Source organism: Pseudophryne corroboree, chromosome 5 (assembly GCF_028390025.1).
Source record: "Pseudophryne corroboree isolate aPseCor3 chromosome 5, aPseCor3.hap2, whole genome shotgun sequence".
NCBI classification, from domain to species: domain Eukaryota; kingdom Metazoa; phylum Chordata; class Amphibia; order Anura; family Myobatrachidae; genus Pseudophryne; species Pseudophryne corroboree.
The window spans coordinates 103,681,523-103,708,023 of record NC_086448.1 but is presented as its reverse complement, the minus strand read 5'-3'; the positions used below and the strand labels follow the sequence as shown (position 1 = coordinate 103,708,023).

Sequence of the window (26,501 nt, the reverse complement as noted above, 5' to 3'; positions counted from 1 at the left end):
CGGCCCTAACCAATATGATGCCCTAGGCAATATTTTGGCTGGTGCCCCCTAGCACCACCGCTAGTTCCGCCTCTGACCCTGCATCCCTTTCCCAGCACCATCACCCCTCACCCATAGCAGTCTTTATTTTGGTGTTCCTAGCTCCTATATATTAAATAGGAACAAAAAGGGATGTATTTTTGATTGCAAGAGGCATGGCCACACAATAGTACTCCCAATTCAAATTATGCCTCACAGTAGTGCAACTTTATTCACATTTTATCATGCGATAGTGTCCCTTATTCACATTACATCACACAGTATTACCACTTTACCTTATATACGTTACTCCTCATAGTAGGGCCCCTTATTCACATTACATCACACTGAATTGCTCCATATTCATATTACATGACACCATATTGCTCTTTATTCACTTTAGACCACACAGTAGTGCCCTTTCTATACGTTACGCCACACAGTAGAGCACCTTATACACATAATGCCACACATTAGTAATGCATTTATACACATAATACCACACAGTAATGCCTCTCACACATATGACACACATTATTAATGTCCTTATAAACATAATGAGCCTTACACATTATGCCAACCTTTATTAATGCCCTTATACGCATAATGCCCCTTACACATATGCCAAGCACTATTGCACAACCAACCCACTCACACACAGCACTCACACGGCCGCTAACACTGTGAGCTCTGCCTCTGCTTGGCTACAGATGTGTCCTCATACATCTTGCCTCAGTGCGCCATGCAGCAAGAGATGCCTGTCCAGAGTCAGCTGGCAGCCCTGCTAACATCAGGAGCCTTTTTTTGATGAAAATGCATCTTATTTGCATTGCTATGTGTCTAGGATGCACAAGCAGCTTCTGCTGATTAAAATTATATGTGGCAAGCCTGTATTCTGTGTGCGACTGAGGCTGTATCTGCATACGAATTGCTACACACAGAATATAGGCATGCCACATGTCATTTTAATCAGAATAAGCTGCTTGTGCCCCTAGGCATTTGGCTAGTTTGCCTATGCCTAAGGCCGACTCTGCGTTAGTGTCCATCCACGAATCTGGCCATGAGTGTCTGGATCACTCCCAGAGCACACCGAGGCTTGTAAGCACAGTCGGAAGATTATAACATATACAAAGGCGGACAGCCATAATGTCGGACATCCATAATCTTCTGAACTTCCAAGTGGATTTATGAACCTACCTTCTGAAGAATCGATCCAGTTATTTTTGGACACCAAGGTTCTTTTTGGGATAGCCATACTGTAATACCAAGCCACAGGTTTGTATCACTGACAGTATTGCAATGTGTATGGACACCTTTACAGGGTAAAAAATGGATGCTCAGGCAGTTTCCAAAGCAATGCAATCCTATCTGTACAGTTTAGCCCCAATAGATGCACAACAATCAGATATCAAAGTGCGTGGTAAGCTGTTTCATTTCAGGAGTCTGGCTGTGCAGGGAAGATTGGTTAATGTCCATTGTCAGCTCATTATGACCTTGGCCATGTTACATGATCACCGTGTGTAGCCTGCAGTACATGCCTCACTTAAATCTCTCCGGATTGTCGCTCATGTTGGTTTCCGCTCTTACAGGGGATCACTGTTTCTTTACAGCACTTCATTAGTCTCATGCCTGCTCCTGACGCCCTTACTCAGACATTGTGCTTTGAAATATAAGATTTAAATGCCTGTTCAGTATGTATGTTACCAGAATTATTTCTCACAAAAGTAAAAGACCAAAATCTTGATTAAAAAAAAAAAGGTACAGGTTTTTCTCTTACGTCCTAGAGGATGCTGGGGTTCCATTTAGTACCATGGGGTATAGATGGGTCCACTAGGAGGGCTAAATGGAACCCCAGCATCCTCTACGGACTACGAGAAAAGGATTTACCGGTACGTATATAAAATCCTATTTTCTCTTACGTCCTAGGGGTAAATTTTTAGAACTGGTGATGTTGCCCATAGCAACCAATCAGATTATATCTATTATCTGCTAGAAGCAGCTAGATAAATGGTAAGTAGAATCTGATTAGTTGCCATGGGCAACATCACCTGTTCTAAAAATCTCCCACCTTAGTAAATTTACCCCCTAGAGGATGCTGGGGTTCCATTTAGCCCTCCTAGTGGACCCATTTATATCCCATGGTACTAAATGGAACCCCAGCATCCTCTACGGACTACGAGAAAAAAAGATTTACCGGTAGGTATATAAAATCCTTTTATTAAAGCACAAACCTCTCTAATGCTGGTAAAATTGATGTTTTAGCCAGCAATAAACATTTACATGCTTCGCCCTATACAACTAAGGGTTACCACTGGCAATAATGCTATCATTACCAGCAGTAACTTTCTGAAGGTATATAGCAAAAACTGCAGTGGTACTTGCAATGGAGCAGCCAGTGACGCCAAGAAGGGGTGGGGGGGGGTGGGAGGGGGTACTTTTTACCCGGGCCCCTCGCCTCTTGTAACAGGCAATGGTGCCGGCACTTTTGGCATATCACTCCCTGAGCTACTTGCTGACTATCAACCAGCGTCCCACTGTGTATTTCTTTTTTTTTGTAATCAATATTTATTAGCAATCACAAATGGATCAAAACAATAATATCAATAAAATAAGTATCAAGTACAATCATAGTGTTAGTGCATTTCCAATACAAAACATAAAGACACATAAACGCGGAGGGAGGAGGAGGGGGTGGGAATGTTTTTTCAGTGTGCATCGCATGTGAGAAGAGGGAGGGGAAGAGCAGCCCACTCATTCAGTCAGTTAGTGATAGTGTACGGTACAGTAAGAGGGAGGAGAAGGGGACACTGTATGTATAATATGGGGTATATTCAAGTATCAAGTGTCTGATCCATTCCGACATGCATTTGTTGGAATGGATCCGACAAGTGCTATTCAATGAACGGCTTGGCCGTTCCCGGTGTCCTCTCCTGCTGCTGCTGACAGCGGCAGTGAGGAGCCTGGTCGGGGGGGGGGGGGGGGGGGGGCACCCTGCTCAATCCGACTTCTTTTAAAGTCGGATTGAGATTGTCGGAAAGGGGGCCAAATACTGTCGGATTTGGCCCCCTTTCCAAAAGAAGCACGCGGATCGGCGCCTGTCCGCCGATCCACGAGTTTTCCGACAATTTGGGAATTCCCAACTTGTCGGAAAAAACCTGCCCTCTTTGAATAGGTCGGAACCCCTTCCAACAGAAATCTGTCGGAAGCTGACGTCTTTCCAACAAGACGCCAGCTTCCGATAGCTATTGAATACGGCCCTATGTGTACTATAAATGTGTAATATGTATTGTGTGATTGTGCTATGTGTATATGTTTATGACTGTGTGTGACAAATGTATATACTGTATGTGTATAAGTCAGGTACGTGTGGTGAGGTAAATGGCTGAGGAGGCACTGGCTCATACTTGCCTACCTGACCCTCTCCATGAGGGAGAAAATGTTCTGTTCCTGGACTTTCCTGGTAATGTATGATTGCCATCACCTGTGGTGAGATAGTTAATTGATAAGAAAGGTGTTTCACCACAGGTGATGGCAATCATACATTACCAGGAAAGTCCAGGAACAGAACATTTTCTCCCTCATGGAGAGGGTCAGGTAGGCAAGTATGCACTGGCTAGTACCACAGCCAGAACTCTGGCGTATATCACCGCAGATCACTGGTATAAGTGTGTGAGGGATATACTAAAGCAGAAGTGCGGTAAAAATCCAGTTTTCGGGGTGGAGTGAGTTTGTGCAGACTAATTTAATACCGGACGCTGAGCCCTGATCAGAGCTGGGTTAAGGATTTGTGTGAAAACTCGCAGTTGAAAAAAAAACTACAGTATATGAATATGACATTTAGGGGGTCATTCCGAGTTGATCGCTCGCTAGCTATTTTTCTGCAGCGCTGTGATCAGATAGTCGCCGCCTATGGGGTAGTGTGTTTTCGCTTTGCAAGTGTGCGAACGCCTGTGCAGCCGAGCGGTACAAAAACTATTTGTGCAGTTTCTGAGTAGGTCTGAACTTACTCAGCTGCTGCAATCACTTCAACCTGTCCGGTCCCGGAATTGACGTCACACACCCGCCCTGCAAACGCTTAGACACGCCTGCGTTTTTCCTGCCACTTACGGAAAACAGTCAGTTGACACCCATAAACGCCCTCTTCCTGTCAATCTTCTTGCGATCGGCTGTGTGAATGGATTCTTCGTTAAATCCATCGCCCAGCACCGATCCGCTTTGTACCCATACGACGCGCCAGTGCATTGAGGTGCACACGCATGCGCAGTTTTGCTAAGTTTTGACCTGATCGCAGCGCTGCAAAAAATAGCTAGCGTGCAATCAGGTCGGAATGACCCCCTTAGTGCAGAGGTGGAAACTAGGATGTAAAAGACACCTGTGCGCCTCACCCTATCCTCACTTACCTTACAGGGCTTATGCTTCGCCTCCTGACAGCAGGGCCGTAACTACGTGTGTGCCAAGGGGGCTTGGCACACAGCGCAGTTGCCCTGAGGGCGCACGGCCAGTGGCATGTAATGAGTCAAATTGACTCATTACATGCCGCCGAAGTCTGCGCCGTGCGCCGCGCTGGAGGGAGAGGAGAAACCAGCGCTGGGCAGCAGAGAGAAGGAGGAGGAGGGAGGGGGAGCAGGGAGCCGCAGCAGCGCTATTTGATTGGTAGTAAGCGCCGCTGCAGCATCCCCCTCTCCTCCTGTATTGGCTGCCCGGCGCTGCTAAGGATGCTGGGATGCGGTTCCCCAGCATCCACAGCAGCGCCGGGCAGCCAATACAGGAGGAGAGGGGGATGCTGCAGCGGCGCTTACTACCAATCAAATAGCGCTGCTGCGGCTCCCTGCTCCCCCTCCCTCCTCCTCCTTCTCACCTCACTGACTGCACCAGGAGACTCGAGGAGCCTGTCAGCGGGGAGAAGGTAAGTATATCCTCTCTCTCTCTCTCTCTCTCTCTCTCTCTCTCTCTCTCTCTCTCTCTCTCTCTCTCTCTCTCTCTCTCTCTCATGGGGTCCCGGCTGCCGCAATGTGTAAAATGGGGTCCCGGCTGCCGCAATGTGTAAAATGGGGTCCCGGCTGCCGCAATGTGTAAAATGGGGTCCCGGCTGCCGCAATGTGTAAAATGGGGTCCCGGCTGCCGCAATGTGTAAAATGGGGTCCCGGCTGCCGCAATGTGTAAAATGGAGTCCCGGCTGCCGCAATGTGTAAAATGGGGGACTGGCTGCCGTAATGTGTAAAAAGGGGGACTAGCTGCCGCAATGTGTAAAAAGGGGGACTGTCTGCTGCAATGTGTAAAATGGGGTCCTGGCTGCCGCAATGTGTAAAAAGGGGGACTGTCTGCTGTAATGTGTAAAAAGGGGGACACTGTCTATTGTAATGTATAAAAGGGGCTCTACCTGGTGTAGTGGCGCTACTGTGCAGCGTAATTTGAATAATGTAGACTACTGTGCACCGTAGTATGAATTGCTATTATTTTGTGGCCACGCCCCTTCCCCGTGAAGCCACGCCCCTATAATTTTTTTGCGCACCTACGGCGCGCACTGCCCCTATCTTACATGGGGGGGGCGCCACTATCGTTTCTTGCACACAGCGCTAAAATGCCTAGTTACGGCACTGCCTGACAGAATATCCTGTCAGAGTCCTAGTATGTTGGCCTGGGTCCATGGGGTTCTCAGACATGAAATGCAGTCACACAGCAGGGAGCTCATTAAGCTTTTCTCCTCTGAGTGCAGTGATCACATGGTACAGGGAAGCAGGGTTCTGAACAGCATGGGTGGCAGTTACAGAGGGCTCTCTAACTGAGCATCTGCATTCTATGGCCCTCATTCAGCAAGGATCATATATGCTAAGCTGCGAGGCCAAGGAATGCGTATGCGATGCAGTCCTTGGCCTCGCCCCTGCTGGAAAACAGGGGCGACACTCCCCCATTTTCAGCAACGCCGGCTGCCCCCACCCCTGTCCCTCCCCGCTACATGCCTCTGCCTGTCAATAAAGCAGAGGTGTTCACATTACTGCGATGCGATTGCAGGACCTGTTCTACATATGCGCCAAACAGGTTCTGCGCATGCGCAGTTTTCCAAGAATCGGGGAAATTGCACATTGTATCACTGGTACGATCCAACCTGCATGAGGGCCTATATCCACTACTACAGGCCTGGCCAACCTGTGGCTCTCCAGCTGTTGTAAAACTACAAATCCCATCATGCCTTGCCACAGTTTTGCTATTAGGGACTGCTAAAACTGGCAGGGCATGCTGGGATGTGTAGTTTCACAACATCTGGAGAGCCACAGGTTGGCCAGGCCTGCACTACTACTACCCTTAACCTGATCTATAAAACTCCTACATTGTTTACTGTATGGACTTGTCAGGGAAGAGTATATAACTGGAATGAAGCTGCATTTACAACCATAGGCTTTTATGGCACAAACCAATGGGAGCAATATTAAACATCCTAGTGATATTCGGTGGACCCCTTTATTCAAAGTAAAGCATTGGTTACCCCTATACCAAGAAATAAAGACACGGAGACTTGAATTTGGCAGAAAAATTGCTAGCTATTTATTTGACCCTAACCATAGCAAACCTGTAATAGAAAATTTTATTAAGATGCCGATTCAGCCGGCATATGGTGGCAGAAAAAAGAACGGCTCTATTAAACTAACGCTAACCTTAAACTGCTAAAATTCGAAAACCATCCTAATTTAACTATGAACTATCAAAATCGGTAATAGGAGACAACTCAACCCCCACAGTGACTACCCACCCTGATGGGTGCCCTGCCGCTGCCTTCCCGGACGGGTGGTCGAGCGGCCAGTAAGTCGATGGAGGTGAGTGCACCTAAACCACACCAAACTGTAAATCACTACAGCTTACCATACAACAACAAACTGCCGTTCTTTTCCGCCAATAAATAGCCAACGATAAACCCAGCCAACAATTCAACGCCAAGGCACTCCGTGCCAGAACCTCTACCAAACAGGGCGGGAGAGTGGGAAGGCAAATCACCAAACAAGAGAGAGCAAAATGGCCTAGCCTTCCCTATATATATTAAACCCTCCCCTTTTCCCAAAGGCTGTACTTTCCTCACAGCTAGGTCCACCCCTCCCAAGATGTTTAACTCATTCCTTTCCTATGCAGTCAATTCTCTCTCCAAAGGGGCTCACATATAAATAGTTTATAGTTATGGATCTGGAATGTATTTATTTGTAATACCTAGATAGTTTTTCCTCTAAATGTAAAGAAACTTTTAGCTTAGATTGTATAAATGAATTAAACGTCATTTATTGCAGAACTGAAGCATCTGTACTTTTGAAAATATTTAGGGAACTAGACTCAAAGCCTTATATTTAGGAATTTTGCCTATTTATCAAGCAATAGCCTTCACTAGGGGGAATTCTGCAGCACTTTCCCTACTTTATATTGTTTCTATTAAGCTGGCCGTGAGCCAATCGGAGCTCATGGACCGACTGCCAATCAGCAGCTGGCAGCTCCTCATTGGCTGCTGGTCCGTGAGCTCCGATTTGCTCACTGCCGGCTAAATAGAAAGAATACAACTGCAGCTCTGTGTGCCTCCGTGACTGCCTGCCCTGCGATCCTCACTGCTGCCACCCGGGCCCCCTCTCAGTCAGGGCCCGGGACTGGAGTCCCCGCCATCCCCCCTTGATGATGGGCCTGATCACTCCTTTGCGAATTTGCAGATGTTTGTGATCACATAGTCGCCGCATGCAAGTCTGCGTACGCCTTGCGAAAATCTGTTCGCAACTCACTCACCATCTAATGTTTTATCCAGTCTGTGCGTAGCCCAGGACCTACTCCTACAGTGCGATAGCAACAGGCTGTTCGGGGCCAGAGCTGACGTCACACACCCTCCCTGAAAACGCTTGGGAACACCTGTGTTTTTCCTGACACTCCCAGAAAACGGCCAGTTATTACCACCCACAAACATCCACTTCCTGTCAATCAACTTGCGTATACCTAGCGATAAAAAAAAAGTGCTTTATTCTTTCACAGTTTGGCCTCGCGCATGCTCATTACGATGCATGCACTGTCGATCACTAATCGGACGCCTTGTGAAATCGCACAACAGCAATCAGATCTGAATCGGCCCCATACCACATCTGTAGAAACTCAGGCTAGTAATGATCTCTATGTATGATGGCCTGAAAATGGAATTATACACAGAGCAGTCTCTTCTACCTGAAGGTGATTTTTCTGTACACAGTACCTATGCCTGGGGCACAAAGTGGCTGCGAATTACATTAATTAAATGAAGTAAGTAGTGTAGATCAATTAATATTCCAATCCTGACTGGCATGTGCAAGGTTACACGATTGGCACGGGAACTGTGCTACCTGTCTGAATGCGGAGAATAGTGTTGGCAGTTCCTTGTGCCCTGATTATCGGAAATATCCTAAATTATCTTATTCTTAGAATAGAATATTCAATTTGCTGTAGGCCTCCAGGTATTGTCACAACTTTCTCTGTAAGTTTTAGGTTTCCTCCAAACAGGTGGGTAACTTTCTCTTACGTCCCAGAGGATGCTGGGTACTCCGTAAGGACCATGGGGTATAGACGGGCTTCGCAGGAGATAGGGCACCTAAAAAGAACTTTGACTATGGGTGTGCACTGGCTCCTCCCTCTATGCCCCTCCTCCAAGATAATTGGGTTACAATTGCCTAGTATTCAGTCTGTTTATGAGAAGAGGCTCCTTGCGAAGGCTGGGAGTATACTGGGTGATGCGACTCATCCTAATTATGGGATGTTTACTTTACTCCCCTCAAACTCTCGCTATAGATCGATATTGTGTAAGACCAGCCGGTTGAAAGATAGCTTTTTTCCTAGGGCTATAATAATGCTTAATGGTTCTAAATGTAGATAGGATTGTCGCAGCTGCCTACAGTATGTGTTATCATGTCCTTACGGCTTTTTTTAGAGTATCTTATGGTATTGTTCTTTGTGCTATATATATTTTGTGGTGTCTGTTCTTTTGCTTACATGAAAATATCATTGATTGTTCATGCGTTGAATATTTAATGACAATAAAACCAAATTCCAATTCCAATTCCAGACCTCAGTTAGATTCTGTGCCCAGAGGAGAAAGGGTGCACTGCAGAGAGCTCTCCAGAGTTTTCTGTTTTAAAAGAATTTTGTTAGGTTTTTTATTTTCAGGGAGTCCTGTTGGCAACAGGCTCCCTGCATCGTGGGACTGAGGAGAGAGAAGCAGGGCTGGCTTAACGGTTGGGCTCTGTTTCTAGGCTACTGGACACCATTAGCTCCAGAGGGTGTCGGAACACAGGTCTCACCTGGGGTTCGTCCCGGAGCCGCGCCGCCGTCCTCCTCACAGATGCCGAAGATAGAAGCCGGGTGAGTATGAGAAGGCAGAAGACATCAGGCGGCAGAAGACATCAGATCTTCATGAGGTAAGGCGCAAAGCGGTAAGCTGCGCGCCATTGCTCCCACTATACACACACAGAGCAGCACTGAAGGGTGCAGGGCGCTGGGGGTGTGGGGGGGTGGGGGGTGGGGGGGGGGGGCGCCCTGGGCAGCAATATTCCTCACTTCTGGGCATGTTAAGATGGATTAGGCTGCGGAGGCAGTAAATCCAAGATTCACCCGCCATTTTAATAAAAAAAGCACCTGGACCGAAGCCCGCTGTCGGGTGGGCGGGGCTTGATCCTCAGCACTAACCAGCGCCATTTTCTCCACAGAAGCTGCATGCTGAACGCTGGCTCCCTGGTCTCTCCCCTGCTGAACTTCACAGGCTGGAAAAAAAGAGGAGGGGGGCACATTGGCGACGCAGTGAGTGGGAATTGGAATATTATTATATATAAAAAGCGCTCTCTGGTCATATTTTTCCACAGGGTTATTAAGCGCTGGGTGTGTGCTGGCATACTCTCTCTCTCTGTCTCTCCTAAGGGCCTGGTTGGGGTTTTGTCCCCTTGTAGGGTAATCCCTGTGTGTGTGGGGTGTCGGTACATGGTGTCGACATGTCTGAAGCGGAAGGCTTCTCCAAGGAGGAGGTGGAGCAAATGAGTGGTGTATCCCCGTCGGTTGTGCCGACTCCGGAATGGATGGACATGTGGCATATGTTGAATGCAAGTGTGGCATCTTTACGTAAAAGGCTTGATAAGGCTGAATTAGGGGGGACATCAGGGGGTCAATCCTCGGATTGGACCGACTCACAGGGCCCATCGGGGTCTCAAAAGCGTCCCTTAACACAAGACACTACTACCGACACGGATTCTGATTCCAGTGTCGACTATGACGAAGTAAAATTGTACCCTAGGGTGACTAAAACCATTCAGTGTATGATTGTGGCAATAAGGGATGTGTTGCATATTGAGGATGAACCCTCGGTCCCCGACACAAGGGTACACATGTTTAAGGAAAAGAAGCAGATTATTAATTTTCCCACATCTCATGAATTAAATGATTCCTTTGGAAAAGCTTGGGAGACTCCGGAAAAGAGACCGCAGATCCCCAAAAGAATTTATATGGCATACCCCTTCCCTAAGCAGGACAGGGAGATTTGGGAATCACCCCCCACTGTGGACAAGGCCCTGACGCGCTTGTCCAAGAAAGTGGCGCTACCGTCTCCTGACACAGCGGCCCTTAAGGACCCTGCAGATCGCAGGCAAGAAACTACCTTAAAGTGTATTTATTCTCATACGGGTGCTGTGCTAAGACCGACAATTGCGTCGGCATGGATGTGTAGCGCAATTGCAGCTTGGACAGATGAGCTGACAGATCAATTTGATAATATGGATAAGGATACTATATTCTTAACTCTAGCCCATATTAAAGACGCAGTCTTATTTATGAGGGATGCTCAAAGGGACATTGGACTGCTAGCTTCTAGGGCCAATGCCATGTCTATCTTGGCGAGAAGATCCTTATGGACTCGCCAATGGACGGGTGATGCGGATTCCAAAAAACACATGGAAGTACTACCCTATAAGGGTGAGGTATTGTTTGGGGATGGGCTGACGGACCTGGTTTCCACAGCTACAGCAGGTAAATCAAATTTTTTGCCATATATTCCCCAACAGCAAAAGAAAGTAACACCCTATCAGATGCAGTCCTTTCGGTCGCACAAGTCCAGAAGAGGTCGGGGATCCTCTTTCCTCGCCAGAGGTAAGGGCAGAGGCAAAAGAGCACCTGCTTCGGCAGGTGCCCAGGACCAAAAGTCCTCCCCAGCTGCTCCAAAACCCACAGCATGACGCTGGGGCTCCCCTGAGGGAGTCCGCACCGGTGGGGGCACGTCTTCGACTTTTCAGTGAGACCTGGGTCAGATCAGACCTGAATCCCTGGGTGTTGGAAATAGTTTCCCAGGGGTACTAACTGGAATTCGAGGAGGTGCCCCCGCGCCGATTTTCCAAATCGCCCCTACCAGCTTCCACATCGGAAAGGGATGTAGTGTTAGCTGCAATTCAAACGCTGTGTATACAGCAAGTGATCATCAAGGTTGCCCTGCACCAGCAGGGAAGAGGTTACTACTCAACCCTATTTGTGGTCCCGAAACCGGACGGTTCGGTCAGACCTATTTTGAATCTGAAATCCCTAAACCTGTACATAAAAAGATTCAAATTCAAAATGGAATCACTCAGAGCGATAATAGCCAACATGGAGGAGGGGGAGTTTATGGTGTCTCTGGACATAAAGGATGCGTACCTTCATGTCCCCATATATGCCACCCATCAGGAATACCTGAGATTCGCTGTACAAGATTGTCATTACCAATTTCAGACGTTGCCGTTTGCACTTTCCACGTCCCCGAGGATTTTCACCAAGATAATGGCGGAAATGATGGTGCTCCTGCGCAAGCAGGGAGTCACAATTATCCCATACTTGGACGATCTCCTGATAAAAGCGAGATCAAGGGAGAAATTGCTGAGCAGTGTGGCGCTCTCTCTGAGAGTGCTCCAGCAACACGGTTGGATTTTAAATCTACCGAAGTCACAGTTGATTCCGACAACTCGACTACCGCTCCTAGGTATGATACTGGATACGGAACAAATGAAGGTCTTCCTCCCAATAGAGAAAGCCCAGGACATCCAGAACATGGTCAGAGACCTGCTAAAACCGAAAAGGGTGTCAGTTCACCAATGCACTCGAGTTCTGGGAAATATGGTGGCGGCCTACGAGGCCATTCCCTTCGGAAGGTTCCATGCAAGGACTTTTCAATGGGACCTTCTGGACAAGTGGTCCGGGTCCCATCTGCACTTACATCGGAAAATAACTCTGTCCCCAGGGGCCAGAGTGTCTCTCCTGTGGTGGTTGCAAAGTGCTCACCTGCTGGAGGGTAGCCGGTTCGGAATTCAGGACTGGATCCTGGTTACCACGGACGCGAGCCTCCAAGGATGGGGAGCGGTCACACAGGGAAAAAAATTTCAGGGATTTTGGTCAGACCAGGAGTCCTGTCTACACATCAATGTGTTGGAACTCAGGGCCATTTACAACGGCCTTCGACAAGCGGAGAGTCTTCTTCGAAACCTACCGGTTCTGATTCAATCAGACAATGTCACAACAGTGGCTCATGTGAACCGCCAAGGCGGGACAAGAAGCAGAGTCGCGATGGCGGAAGCCACCAGGATTCTTCGCTGGGCGGAAAATCATGTAAGCGCTCTGTTGGCTGTCTTCATTCCGGGAGTGGACAACTGGGAAGCAGACTTCCTCAGCAGACACGATCCCCATCCGGGAGAGTGGGGACTTCATCAAGAAGTCTTTACAGACATAACACGTCTTTGGGGAACTCCTCAAATAGACATGATGGCGTCACGCCTCAACAAAAAGCTTCAGAGGTACTGTGCCAGGTCTCGGGACCCTCAGGCAGTGGCAGTAGACACTCTGATAACACCGTGGGTGTTCAAATCGGTCTACGTGTTTCCTCCTCTTCCTCTCATCACAAAAGTGTTGAGGATCATAAGGCAAAGAAGAGTACAGACGATACTCGTTGTCCCAGACTGGCCTCGAAGGGCCTGGTACTCAGATCTACAAGAGATGCTCACAGGAGATCCCTGGCCTCTTCCTCTGAGGGAAGACCTGTTGCAACAGGGGCCCTGTGTATTTCAGGACTTACCGCGGTTACGTTTGACGGCATGGCGGTTGAACACCGAATCCTAGCGAAAAAGGGGAATCCGGAAGAGGTCATCCCTACTTTAATAAAGGCTAGGAAGGAGGTGACGGTTAAGCATTATCACCGTATCTGGCGAAAGTATGTGTCTTGGTGTGAGACCAAGAATGCACCTACGGAAGATTTTCATCTGGGTCGTTTTCTCCACTTCCTACAGACAGGAGTGGATATGGGCCTGAAATTAGGCTCTGTTAAGGTTCAGATTTCGGCCCTCTCGATTTTCTTTCAGAAGGAATTGGCTTCTCTTCCAGAAGTCCAGACGTTTGTAAAGGGAGTGCTACACATCCAGCCTCCTTTTGTGCCTCCAGTGGCACCGTGGGACCTCAACGTGGTGTTGCAGTTCCTAAAATCACACTGGTTTGAACCGCTTAACAAGGTTGAGTTGACATTTCTTACTTGGAAGGTGGTCATGTTGTTGGCTTTGGCATCAGCGAGGCGAGTATCAGAATTGGCGGCTTTGTCACACAAAAGCCCCTACTTGATTTTTCATGTGGATCGAGCTGAATTGAGGACACGTCCGCAATTTTTGCCTAAGGTGGTTTCTTCATTCCATGTGAATCAATCAACCTATTGTGGTGCCTGTGGCTACAAGTGACCTGGAGGATTCCAGATCCCTGGACGTAGTCAGGGCCTTAAAGATTTATGTAGCCAGGACGGCTAGAATTAGGAAAACAGAGGCTCTGTTTGTCCTGTATGCGGCCAATAAGATTGGCGCACCTGCTTCGAAGCAGACTATTGCTCGCTGGATCTGTAATACGATTCAGCAGGCTCACTCTACGGCTGGATTGCCGGTACCAAATTTGGTTAAGGCCCATTCCACTAGGAAGGTGGGCTCTTCTTGGGCGGCTGCCCGAGGCGTCTCGGCATTACAGCTTTGCCGAGCGGCGACTTGGTCGGAGTCAAACACTTTTGCTAAATTCTACAAGTTTGATACCCTGGCTGATGAGGACCTAGCGTTTGCTCAGTCGGTGCTGCAGAGTCATACGCACTATCCCGCCCGATTGGATGCTTTGGTATAAACCCCATGGTCCTTACGGAGTCCCCAGCATCCTCTAGGACGTAAGAGAAAATAAGATTTTAAACCTACCGGTAAATCTATTTCTCCTAGTCCGTAGAGGATGCTGGGCGCCCGTCCCAGTGTGGAAACTCTGCAATACTTGTATGTAGTTGTTGCTTACATAAGGGTTATGTTACAGTTGAAATCGGTCTTGGACCGTTACTGTTGTTGTTCATACGGTTAACTGGTTATGTATGTTCCAGGTTACATGGTATGATTGGTGTGGGCTGGTATGAGTCTTGCCCTTGGATTTCTAAATCCTGCCTTGTATTGTCATCTCCTCTGGGCACAGTTCTCTAACTGAGGTCTGGAGGAGGGGCATAGAGGGAGGAGCCAGTGCACACCCATAGTCAAAGTTCTTTTTAGGTGCCCTATCTCCTGCGGAGCCCGTCTATACCCCATGGTCCTTACGGAGTCCCCAGCATCCTCTACGGACTAGGAGAAATAGATTTACCGGTAGGTTTAAAATCTTATTTTTGTGTATATTCTCATATCCTATACCCGGTGGTCCTAACAGATAACAAAATGCCCACATGTGTTTTCTGAGCAGTTCTTATATCAGAAGCAACTAAATAAAATGTGAAATCATTTTAAATATATCTTTAAAAACACCAGACCTGTCTCATTGTATTTTGGTCGCAACGCTACTTGTGTTCATCAGTGGCATCGAGGGGTGGGTGAGAGCGGGTACTAATTACCCAGGCTGGGCTGCTGGAGGTGCCCGGCGGGGGCCCTGGATCTCTCTCATACCACCCCCGGAGTGTGGCCAGCGCTGTCTTCCCGCTGATATCTTCGGGAAGATGGAGCTGGCCAGGGAGGATGGACCTGCTTCCTGATAAAGTAAGGTAGGAAGCGGGTGGCCTATAACCTTAATATATATATATATATATCATTATATACTGTATAATAATATATATAATAGATATGTTAATGCAGCAGGAGACTTCATGCATTACTGGACGCAGCATTGGATCACCTGCGACACCATGGACTGGCTATGTGACCCATAGTGTAGTGCAAGACGGCTGCCACAGATCCAACATAGAGGACAGGAAATCTAAGTCTTCTGACGGAGATCCTGGCCTCATCACTCCCCCACAACAGCGGCGACATACACCTCCATTTTTGGGAATGCACGCTGATAGTGACAGCGGCTTCTTTCACAATCAGATGGATGAGGGTGGTGCAGCACATTGTTACAGCCAGCTCTGAATATGGGTGAATATCAATATTGCCCTGTGTGCACACACATTTGTGTACTGCTTTCTGGTGTACTAAGCCTTGAAGAGTGATAAGGTGGAGAGAGATAAAGTACCAGCCAATCAGCTTCTAGTTCTAACTGTCATTTTCAAACACAGCCTGTAACATGGCAGTTAGGAGCTGATTGGCTGGTACTTTTTCTCTCTCCACAGTCCATCTCCCCCAGACTCTTCTAGATGAATCCTGCCTCTTGCTTTAGGTCTGATTCTTTCACTGCAGCAATAGTTGGCAGACAGTCAGATACACCTGTTAATACAACTTTGGGGTGTATTCAATGCATGTCAGATCCTTTCTGACGGAAAGGATCCGACAATGCAGTATTTTTAAAGTCGGCTTGACATTGTCGAAAACGGGTCTAAAAGCTATCTGATTTGGCCGCAAATCTGACAAAACGTGTGGATCCGCGGCTAATCCGCCGATCCACGTGTTTTCTGACAAGTCGGGAGTAGCCGATATGTCGGAAAAACAGCAGGCCCATTGAATAGGTCGAATCACTATTCGACCTGAAAAAGTAGGAAACTATTCGACCTGAAAAAACGGGTCCGATTTTGACCATTTGCGCCCATGAGAGAAGACGAAAATTAATGGTAGGAATCAGCGGTGAAACGGCCCGCAATTGAATACTGAAGTGTCGGATCCTCAGTGTCGGAGAGGATCCACCACTAATTGAATATACCCCTGTGTTTTCACACTAATTATCCAAACAATAATGTATATGAATAAGCCTGTACACACACTTCTTTCAAGCAATCACTTGAACTTTGCCTGCAACATTCAGCAGTATTAATATACTCAGTAAAGTGTAGTGGAGTTTTATGGAAGCACTATGCTGCCTGAGGACTTTGAGATGCGTTGGTGAAACACGCATCATTCAACACACTATTATAGTGAGAGCAAAGCTCAAGGTCTTGTCTGCATTTGTACAACCTCTTAGTCCTGCAAAGAAGCCAATAAGCTAAATACAATTATTTTTGAGTTATGCATCCAAATATGAAGACAAAAGTTTACAGATAACCTTATTATCATTGGAGGAAGATTGGAGGCATATTTCCTTTAACCCTGCTTAGAAGCTGATTACTTTAAAAGTGTGTAAATTGCAAAAAACAATACCAAACATCATTTTTGACATAAGTGCATGGATACTAGTGATGAGCGGGTTCGGATCCTCGGGATCCGAACCCGCCCGAACTTCACCTTTTTTTCCACGGGTCCGAGCGAGTCGGATCCTCCCGCCTTGCACGGTTAACCCGAGCGCGCCCGAACGTCATCATCCCGCTGTCGGATTCTCGCGAGATTCGGATTCTATATAAGGAGCCGCGCGTCGCCGCCATTTTCACACGTGCATTGAGATTGATAGGGAGAGGACGTGGCTGGCGTCCTCTCCGTTATAGTAGAAAAGACTGAGTGACTTAGTTATAATTGTGGGGAGGATTGGGGACGGGGAGCAGCTGTTAGGGAGTACAGTGCAGGGTTTTGATTATACCACCAGTGAGTTTAATCCGTTGTTTCTCTGCCTGAAAAAAAACGCTCCACCATATCTGTGCTCACTCAGTGTGCTGCACTGCTGCATATATCTGTGCTGAGTGCACTGCTCACACTGCCTAATTGTGGGGACTGGGGAGCAGTTATAGCAGGAGTACAGTGCACAGTTTTGCTGACAGTGACCACCAGTCCAGTATACGTTTGTCTGCCTGGGGTGGCTTTTTTTTTCTTCATACTAGTTTAGCAGTCTGCTGACAGTGTCCACTAGGTCCGTTATTATTATACAGTATATTATATATATATATAGCAGTACGGTAGGCCACGGCTGTACCTACCTCTGTGTCGTCAGTGCACTAGTCGTCCATAAGTAATATAATACTATACTATCCTTCCATCTACATTGTATACCTGTGGTGTTTTTTTTTTTCTTCATACTAGTTTAGCAGTCTGCTGACAGTGTCCACCAGGTCCGTTATTATTATTATACAGTATATTATATATATATATATATATATATATATATATATATATATATATATATAGCAGTACGGTAGGCCACGGCTGTACCTACCTCTGTGTCGTCAGTGCACTCGACGTCCATAAGTAATATAATACTATACTATCCATCCATCTACATTGTATACCTGTGGTGGTTTTTTTTTTCTTCATACTAGTTTAGCAGTCTGCTGACAGTGTCCACCAGGTCCGTTATTATTATTATACAGTATATTATATATATATATATATATATATATATATATATATATAGAAGTACGGTAGGCCACGGCTGTACCTACCTCTGTGTCGTCAGTGCACTCGTCGTCCATAAGTAATATAATACTATACTATCCATCTACATTGTATCCCTGTGGTGGGTTTTTTTTTCTTCATACTAGTTTAGCAGTCTGCTGACAGTGTCCACCAGGTCCGTTATTATTATTATACAGTATATTATATATATATATATATATATATATATATATATAGCAGTACTGTAGGCCACGGCTGTACCTACCTCTGTGTCGTCAGTGCACTCGTCTTCCATAAGTAATATAATACTATACTATCCATCCATCTACATTGTATACCTGTGGTGGTTTTTTTTTTTCTTCATACTAGTTTAGCAGTCTGCTGACAGTGTCCACCAGGTCCGTTATTATTATTATACAGTATATTATATATATATATATATAGCAGTACGGTAGGCCACGGCTGTACCTACCTCTGTGTCGTCAGTGCACTCGTCGTCCATAAGTAATATAATACTATACTATCCATCCATCTACATTGTATACCTGTGGTGGCTTTTTTTTTCTTCATACTAGTTTAGCAGTCTGCTGACAGTGTCCACCAGGTCCGTTATTATTATTATACAGTATATTATATATACATATATATATATATATATATAGCAGTACGGTAGGCCGCGGCTGTACCTACCTCTGTGTCGTCAGTGCACTCGTCATCCATAAGTAATATAATACTATACTATCCATCCATCTACATTGTATACCTGTGGTGGGTTTTTTTTTCTTCATACTAGTTTAGCAGTCTGCTGACAGTGTCCACCAGGTCCGTTATTATTATTATACAGTATATTATATATATATATATATATATATATATATATATATATAGCAGTACGGTAGGCCACGGCTGTACCTACCTCTGTGTCGTCAGTGCACTCGTCGTCCATAAGTAATATAATACTATAGTTTCCATCCATCTACATTGTATACCTGTGGTGGGTTTTTTTTTCTTCATACTAGTTTAGCAGTCTGCTGACAGTGTCCACCAGGTCCGTTATTATTATTATACAGTATATTATATATATATATAGCAGTACGGTAGGCCACGGCTGTACCTACCTCTGTGTCGTCAGTGCACTCGTCGTCCATAAGTAATATAATACTATACTATCCATCCATCTACATTGTATACCTGTGGTGGTTTTTTTTTCTTCATACTAGTTTAGCAGTCTGCTGACAGTGTCCACCAGGTCCGTTATTATTATTATTATACAGTATATTATATATATATATATATATATATATATATATATATATATATATAGCAGTACGGTAGGCCACGGCTGTACCTACCTCTGTGTCGTCAGTGCACTCGTCGTCCATAAGTAATATAATACTATACTATCCATCCATCTACATTGTATACCTGTGGTGGTTTTTTTTTCTTCATACTAGTTTAGCAGTCTGCTGACAGTGTCCACCAGGTCCGTTATTATTATTATACAGTATATTATATATATATATATATATATATATATATATATATATAGCAGTACGGTAGGCCACGGCTGTACCTACCTCTGTGTCGTCAGTGCACTCGTCGTCCATAAGTAATATAATACTATACTATCCATCCATCTACATTGTATACCTGTGGTGGCTTTTTTTTTTCTTCATACTAGTTTAGCAGTCTGCTGACAGTGTCCACCAGGTCCGTTATTATTATTATACAGTATATTATATATATATATATATATATATAGCAGTACGGTAGGCCACGGCTGTACCTACCTCTGTGTCGTCAGTGCACTCGTCGTCCATAAGTAATATAATACTATACTATCCATCCATCTACATTGTATACCTGTGGTGGTTTTTTTTTTCTTCATACTAGTTTAGCAGTCTGCTGACAGTGTCCACCAGGTCCGTTATTATTATTATACAGTATATTATATATATATATAGCAGTACGGTAGGCCACGGCTGTACCTACCTCTGTGTCGTCACTCGTCCTCCATAAGTAATATAATACTATACTATCCATCCATCTACATTGTATACCTGTGGTGGCTTTTAGTTGTGCGCATTAAAATATGGAGAACAAAAATGTGGAGGTTAAAAAAATAGGGAAAGATCAAGATCCACTTCCACCTCGTGCTGAAGCTGCTGCCACTAGTCATGGCCGAGACAATGAAATGCCATCAACGTCGTCTGCCAAGGCCGATGCCCAATGTCATAGTACAGAGCATGTAAAATCCAAAACACAAAAGATCAGTAAAATGACCCAAAAATCAAAATTAAAAGCGTCTGAGGAGAAGCGTAAACTTGCCAATATGCTATTTACGACACGGAGTGGCAAGGAACGGCTGAGGCCCTTGCCTATGTTCATGGCTAGTGGTTCAGCTTCACATGAGGATGGAAGCACTCATCCTCTCGCTAGAAAAAAGAAAAGACTTAAGCTGGCAAAAGCACAGCAAAGAACTGTGCGTTCTTCGAAATCACAAATCCCCAAGGAGAGTCCAATTGTGTCGGTTGCGATGCCTGACCTTCCCAACACTGGACGGGAAGAGCTTGCGCCTTCCACCATTTGCACGCCCCCTGCAAGTGCTGGAAGGAGCACCCACAGTCCAGTTCCTGATAGTCAAATTGAAGATGTCAGTGTTGAAGTACACCAGGATGAGGATATGGGTGTTGCTGGTGCTGGGGAGGAAATTGACAAGGAGGATTCTGATGGTGAGGTGGTTTGTTTAAGTCAGGCACCCGGGGAGACACCTGTTGTCCGTGGGAGGAATATGGCCATTGACATGCCTGGTCAAAATACAAAAAAAAAATCAGCTCTTCAGTGTGGAATTATTTCAGAAATGTGGACAACTGGTGTCAAGCCGTGTGTTGCCTTTGTCAAGCTGTAATAAGTAGGGGTAAGGACGTTAACCACCTCGGAACATCCTCCCTTATACGTCACCTGCAGCGCATTCATAATAAGTCAGTGACAAGTTCAAAAACTTTGGGCGACAGCGGAAGCAGTCCACTGACCAGTAAATCCCTTCCTCTTGTAACCAAGCTCGCGCAAACCACACCACCAACTCCCTCAGTGTCAATTTCCTCCTTACCCAGGAAAGCCAATAGTCCTGCAGGCCATGTCACTGGCAAGTCTGACGAGTCCTCTCCTGCCTGGGATTCCTCCGATGCATCCTTGAGTGTAACGCCTACTGCTGCTGGCGCTGCTGTTGTTGCTGCTGGGAGTCGATCGTCATCCCAGAGGGGAAGTCGGAAGACCACTTGTACTACTTCCAGTAAGCAATTGACTGTCCAACAGTCCTTTGCGAGGAAGATGAAATATCACAGCAGTCATCCTGTTGCAAAGCGGATAACTCAGGCCTTGACAACTATGTTGGTGTTAGACGTGCATCCAGTATCCGCCGTTAGTTCACGGGGAACTAGAGAATTGCTTGAGGTAGTGTGCCCCCGTTACCAAATACCATCTAGGTTCCACTTCTCTAGGCAGGCGATACCGAGAATGTACACGGACGTCAGAAAAAGAGTCACCAGTGTCCTAAAAAATGCAGTTGTACCCAATGTCCACTTAACCACGGACATGTGGACAAGTGGAGCAGGGCAGACTCAGGACTATATGACTGTGACAGCCCACTGGGTAGATGTATTGCCTCCCGCTGCAAGAACAGCAGCGGCGGCACCAGTAGCAGCATCTCGCAAACGCCAACTCGTTCCTAGGCAGGCTACGCTTTGTATCACCGCTTTCCAGAATACGCACACAGCTGAAAACCTCTTACGGCAACTGAGGAAGATCATCGCAGAATGGCTTACCCCAATTGGACTCTCCTGGGGATTTGTGGCATCGGACAACGCCAGCAATATTGTGCGTGCATTACATCTGGGCAAATTCCAGCACGTCCCATGTTTTGCACATACCTTGAATTTGGTGGTGCAGAATTATTTAAAAAACGACAGGGGCGTGCAAGAGATGCTGTCGGTGGCCAGAAGAATTGCGGGTCACTTTCGGCGTACAGGCACCGCGTACAGAAGACTGGAGCACCACCAAAAACACCTGAACCTGCCCTGCCATCATCTGAAGCAAGAGGTGGTAACGAGGTGGAATTCAACCCTCTATATACTTCAGAGGATGGAGGAGCAGCAAAAGGCCATTCAAGCCTATACATCTGCCCACGATATAGGCAAAGGAGGTGGAATGTACCTGTCTCAAGCGCAGTGGAGAATGATTTCAACGTTGTGCAAGGTTCTGCAACCTTTTGAACTTGCCACACGTGAAGTCAGTTCAGACACTGCCAGTCAGGTCATTCCCCTCATCAGGCTTTTGCAGAAGAAGCTGGAGGCATTGAAGGAGGAGCTAAAACAGAGCGATTCCGCTAGGCATGTGGGACTTGTGGATGGAGCCCTTCATTCGCTTAACCAGGATGCACTGGTGGTCAATCTGTTGAAATCAGAGCACTACATTTTGGCCACCGTGCTCGATCCTAGATTTAAAACCTACGTTGGATCTCTCTTTCCGGCAGACACAAGTCTGCAGAGGTTCAAAGACCTGCTGGTGAGAAAATTGTCAAGTCAAGCGGAACGCGACCCGTCAACATCTCCTCCTTCACATTCTCCCGCAACTGGGGGTGCGAGGAAAAGGCTACGAATTCCGAGCCCACCCGCTGGCGGTGATGCAGGGCAGTCTGGAGCGACTGCTGATGCTGACATCTGGTCCGGACTGAAGGACCTGCCAACGATTACTGACATGTCGTCTACTGTCACTGCATATGATTCTCTCACCATTGAAAGAATGGTGGAGGATTATATGAGTGACCGCATCCAAGTAGGCACGTCAGACAGTCCGTACGTATACTGGCAGGAAAAAGAGGCAATTTGGAGGCCCTTGCAGAAACTGGCTTTATTCTACCTAAGTTGCCCTCCCTTCAGTGTGTACTCCGAAAGAGTGTTTAGTGCCGCCGCTCACCTTGTCAGCAATCGGCGTACGAGGTTACTTCCAGAAAATGTGGAGAAGATGATGTTCATTAAAATGAATTATAATCAATTCCTCCATGGAGACATTCACCAGCAGCAATTGCCTCCAGAAAGTACACGGGGACCTGAGATGGTGGATTCCAGTGGGGACGAATTAATAATCTGTGAGGAAAGGGATGTACACAGTGAAAGGGGTGATAAATCGGACGATGATGATGAGGTGGACATCTTGCCTCTGTAGAGCCAGTTTGTGCAAGGAGAGATTGATTGCTTCTTTTTTGGTGGGGGCCCAAACCAACCAGTCATTTCAGTCACAGTCGTGTGGCAGACCCTGTCGCTGAAATGATGGGTTCGTTAAAGTGTGCATGTCCTGTTTATACAACATAAGGGTGGGTGGGAGGGCCCAAGGACAATTCCATCTTGCACCTCTTTTTTTCTTTAATTTTTCTTTGCGTCATGTGCTGTTTGGGGAGTATTTTTTTGAAGGGCCATCCTGCGTGACACTGCAGTGCCACTCCTAGATGGGCCAGGTGTTTGTGTCGGCCACTAGGGTAGCTTAGCTTAGTCACACAGCTACCTCATTGCGCCTCTTTTTTTCTTTGCGTCATGTGCTGTTTGGGGAGTATTTTTTTGAAGGGCCATCCTGCGTGACACTGCAGTGCCACTCCTAGATGGGCCAGGTGTTTGTGTCGGCCACTAGGGTTGCTTAGCTTAGTCACACAGCTACCTCATTGCGCCTCTTTTTTTCTTTGCGTCATGTGCTGTTTGGGGAGTATTTTTTTGAAGGGCCATCCTGCGTGACACTGCAGTGCCACTCCTAGATGGGCCAGGTGTTTGTGTCGGCCACTAGGGTCGCTTAGCTTAGTCACACAGCTACCTCATTGCGCCTCTTTTTTTCTTTGCGTCATGTGCTGTTTGGGGAGTATTTTTTTGAAGGGCCATCCTGCGTGACACTGCAGTGCCACTCCTAGATGGGCCAGGTGTTTGTGTCGGCCACTAGGGTCGCTTAGCTTAGTCACACAGCTACCTCATTGCGCCTCTTTTTTTCTTTGCGTCATGTGCTGTTTGGGGAGTATTTTTTTGAAGGGCCATCCTACGTGACACTGCAGTGCAACTCCTAGATGGGCCAGGTGTTTGTGTCGGCCACTAGGGTCGCTTAGCTTAGTCACACAGCTACCTCATTGCGCCTCTTTTTTTCTTTGCGTCATGTGCTGTTTGGGGAGTATTTTTTTGAAGGGCCATCCTGCGTGACACTGCAGTGCCACTCCTAGATGGGCCAGGTGTTTGTGTCGGCCACTAGGGTCGCTTAGCTTAGTCACACAGCTACCTCATTGCGCCTCTTTTTTTCTTTGCATCATGTGCTGTTTGGGGAGTATTTTTTTGAAGGGCCATCCTGCGTGACACTGCAGTGCCACTCCTAGATGGGCCAGGTGTTTGTGTCGGCCACTAGGGTCGCTTAGCTTAGTCACACAGCTACCTCATTGCGCCTCTTTTTTTTCTTTGCGTCATGTGCTGTTTGGGGAGTATTTTTTTGAAGGGCCATCCTGCGTGACACTGCAGTGCCACTCCTAGATGGGCCAGGTGTTTGTGTCGGCCACTAGGGTCGCTTAGCTTAGTCACACAGCTACCTCATTGCGCCTCTTTTTTTCTTTGCGTCATGTGCTGTTTGGGGAGTATTTTTTTGAAGGGCCATCCTACGTGACACTGCAGTGCCACTCCTAGATGGGCCAGGTGTTTGTGTCGGCCACTAGGGTCGCTTAGCTTAGTCACACAGCTACCTCATTGCGCCTCTTTTTTTCTTTGCGTCATGTGCTGTTTGGGGAGTATTTTTTTGAAGGGCCATCCTGCGTGACACTGCAGTGCCACTCCTAGATGGGCCAGGTGTTTGTGTCGGCCACTAGGGTCGCTTAGCTTAGTCACACAGCTACCTCATTGCGCCTCTTTTTTTCTTTGCGTCATGTGCTGTTTGGGGAGTATTTTTTTGAAGGGCCATCCTGCGTGACACTGCAGTGCCACTCCTAGATGGGCCAGGTGTTTGTGTCGGCCACTAGGGTCGCTTAGCTTAGTCACACAGCTACCTCATTGCGCCTCTTTTTTTCTTTGCGTCATGTGCTGTTTGGGGAGTATTTTTTTGAAGGGCCATCCTGCGTGACACTGCAGTGCCACTCCTAGATGGGCCAGGTGTTTGTGTCGGCCACTAGGGTCGCTTAGCTTAGTCACACAGCTACCTCATTGCGCCTCTTTTTTTCTTTGCGTCATGTGCTGTTTGGGGAGTATTTTTTTGAAGGGCCATCCTGCGTGACACTGCAGTGCCACTCCTAGATGGGCCAGGTGTTTGTGTCGGCCACTAGGGTCGCTTAGCTTAGTCACACAGCTACCTCATTGCGCCTCTTTTTTTCTTTGCGTCATGTGCTGTTTGGGGAGTATTTTTTTGAAGGGCCATCCTGCGTGACACTGCAGTGCCACTCCTAGATGGGCCAGGTGTTTGTGTCGGCCACTAGGGTCGCTTAGCTTAGCCATCCAGCGACCTCGGTGCAAATTTTAGGACTAAAAATAATATTGTGAGGTGTTTAGAATAGACTGGAAATGAGTGGAAATTATGGTTATTGAGGTTAATAATACTATGGGATCAAAATGACCCCCAAATTCTATGATTTAAGCTGTTTTTTAGGGTTTTTTGAAAAAAAAACACCCGAATCCAAAACACACCCGAATCCGACAAAAAAAATTCGGTGAGGTTTTGCCAAAACGCGTTCGAACCCAAAACACGGCCGCGGAACCGAACCCAAAACCAAAACACAAAACCCGAAAAATTTCCGGTGCACATCACTGGATACAGCTGTGGTCTATGGCATTTAAAAGCTGATTCCACTGATTTGAAACATATTCTCTCCTCTTTCATGAATGGTGGGTATGTCTTCTTTGGATCTTTGTTCTCTCAACCTTGTAATGTCATTTCACTTCAATGACTGTTGACTTGAGACTTTTATCTGTTGTGTGGATAGAGGGTTGAAACAGCAGAATGACATGGTGAAATGAGTAGATGGCTTATAGTCTACTCTGGTCTTAAAATAGGGTTCTCCTTTGTGAAGATCTGATTTAATCAGTGTTCCACCAGTGCCAATAAGGAGTCACAAGTGGTGGTGTCCTTCTTAGTTATTCAGATTAAGGAGGTGGAATAATAATTTTCATAAACATGTTTTATAAAGTGTAATTATTCCTTACCAAATGTACATACTATATGTCCATGGAGCTGGTCTGGAAGAAGTTGGCATCACAAGGTGGGTGCTGTAATAATGCAATGGGATGTAGTTATGTGACCGGTCGTCGGGAGACCGCTGGTCACTATACCGACGCCGGTATCCCGTCCGATTGCCTGCCCTACAGTCATCATGCTGACTAACAGGGACTATTTCCACTTGTGGGTGTCCATGACACCCATAAAGCGGGAAAAGAACCTGTGGCAAGCACAGCTCGCCACCGAGCCTGCAAGGGGCTTTGTTGCACTCGCACCCTATACGGCAATCTAAACTTTGAGATCCCAGCGTCGGTATGGTGACCGACAGGATCTCAAATGCCGGTCACCCAAACCCAACCAGATGCAATTCACCATGGCTAAAGGCTGTTTTTCGGCTACTGCCTGCAGCTGTTGCCTTCTGGCATTGTCAGTGCAAGCACCACAAATATTTGCCATGTGATTGTGGGGCTAGTTTGTGGCGCCCCAGTGCTGGTTGTAATCCAGTTCTGTAATTAGGTTACCCTTAGGATTTGAAAAATAATTTTGTTAGTCTTCACATTAGATTATTTAGAAAGAAATTACTGCTTTGCCTCTAAA

The 26,501-nt window shown here is 46.6% G+C and overlaps 1 protein-coding gene across 3 annotated transcripts in view; it reads left to right on the top strand.

Annotated features, from left to right (window-relative positions):
* The window catches only part of HACD1 (3-hydroxyacyl-CoA dehydratase 1), a 195,393-nt gene that overhangs the window by 104,335 nt on the left and 64,557 nt on the right, over positions 1-26,501 (top strand). The gene's annotated exons all lie outside the window — the stretch shown is intronic.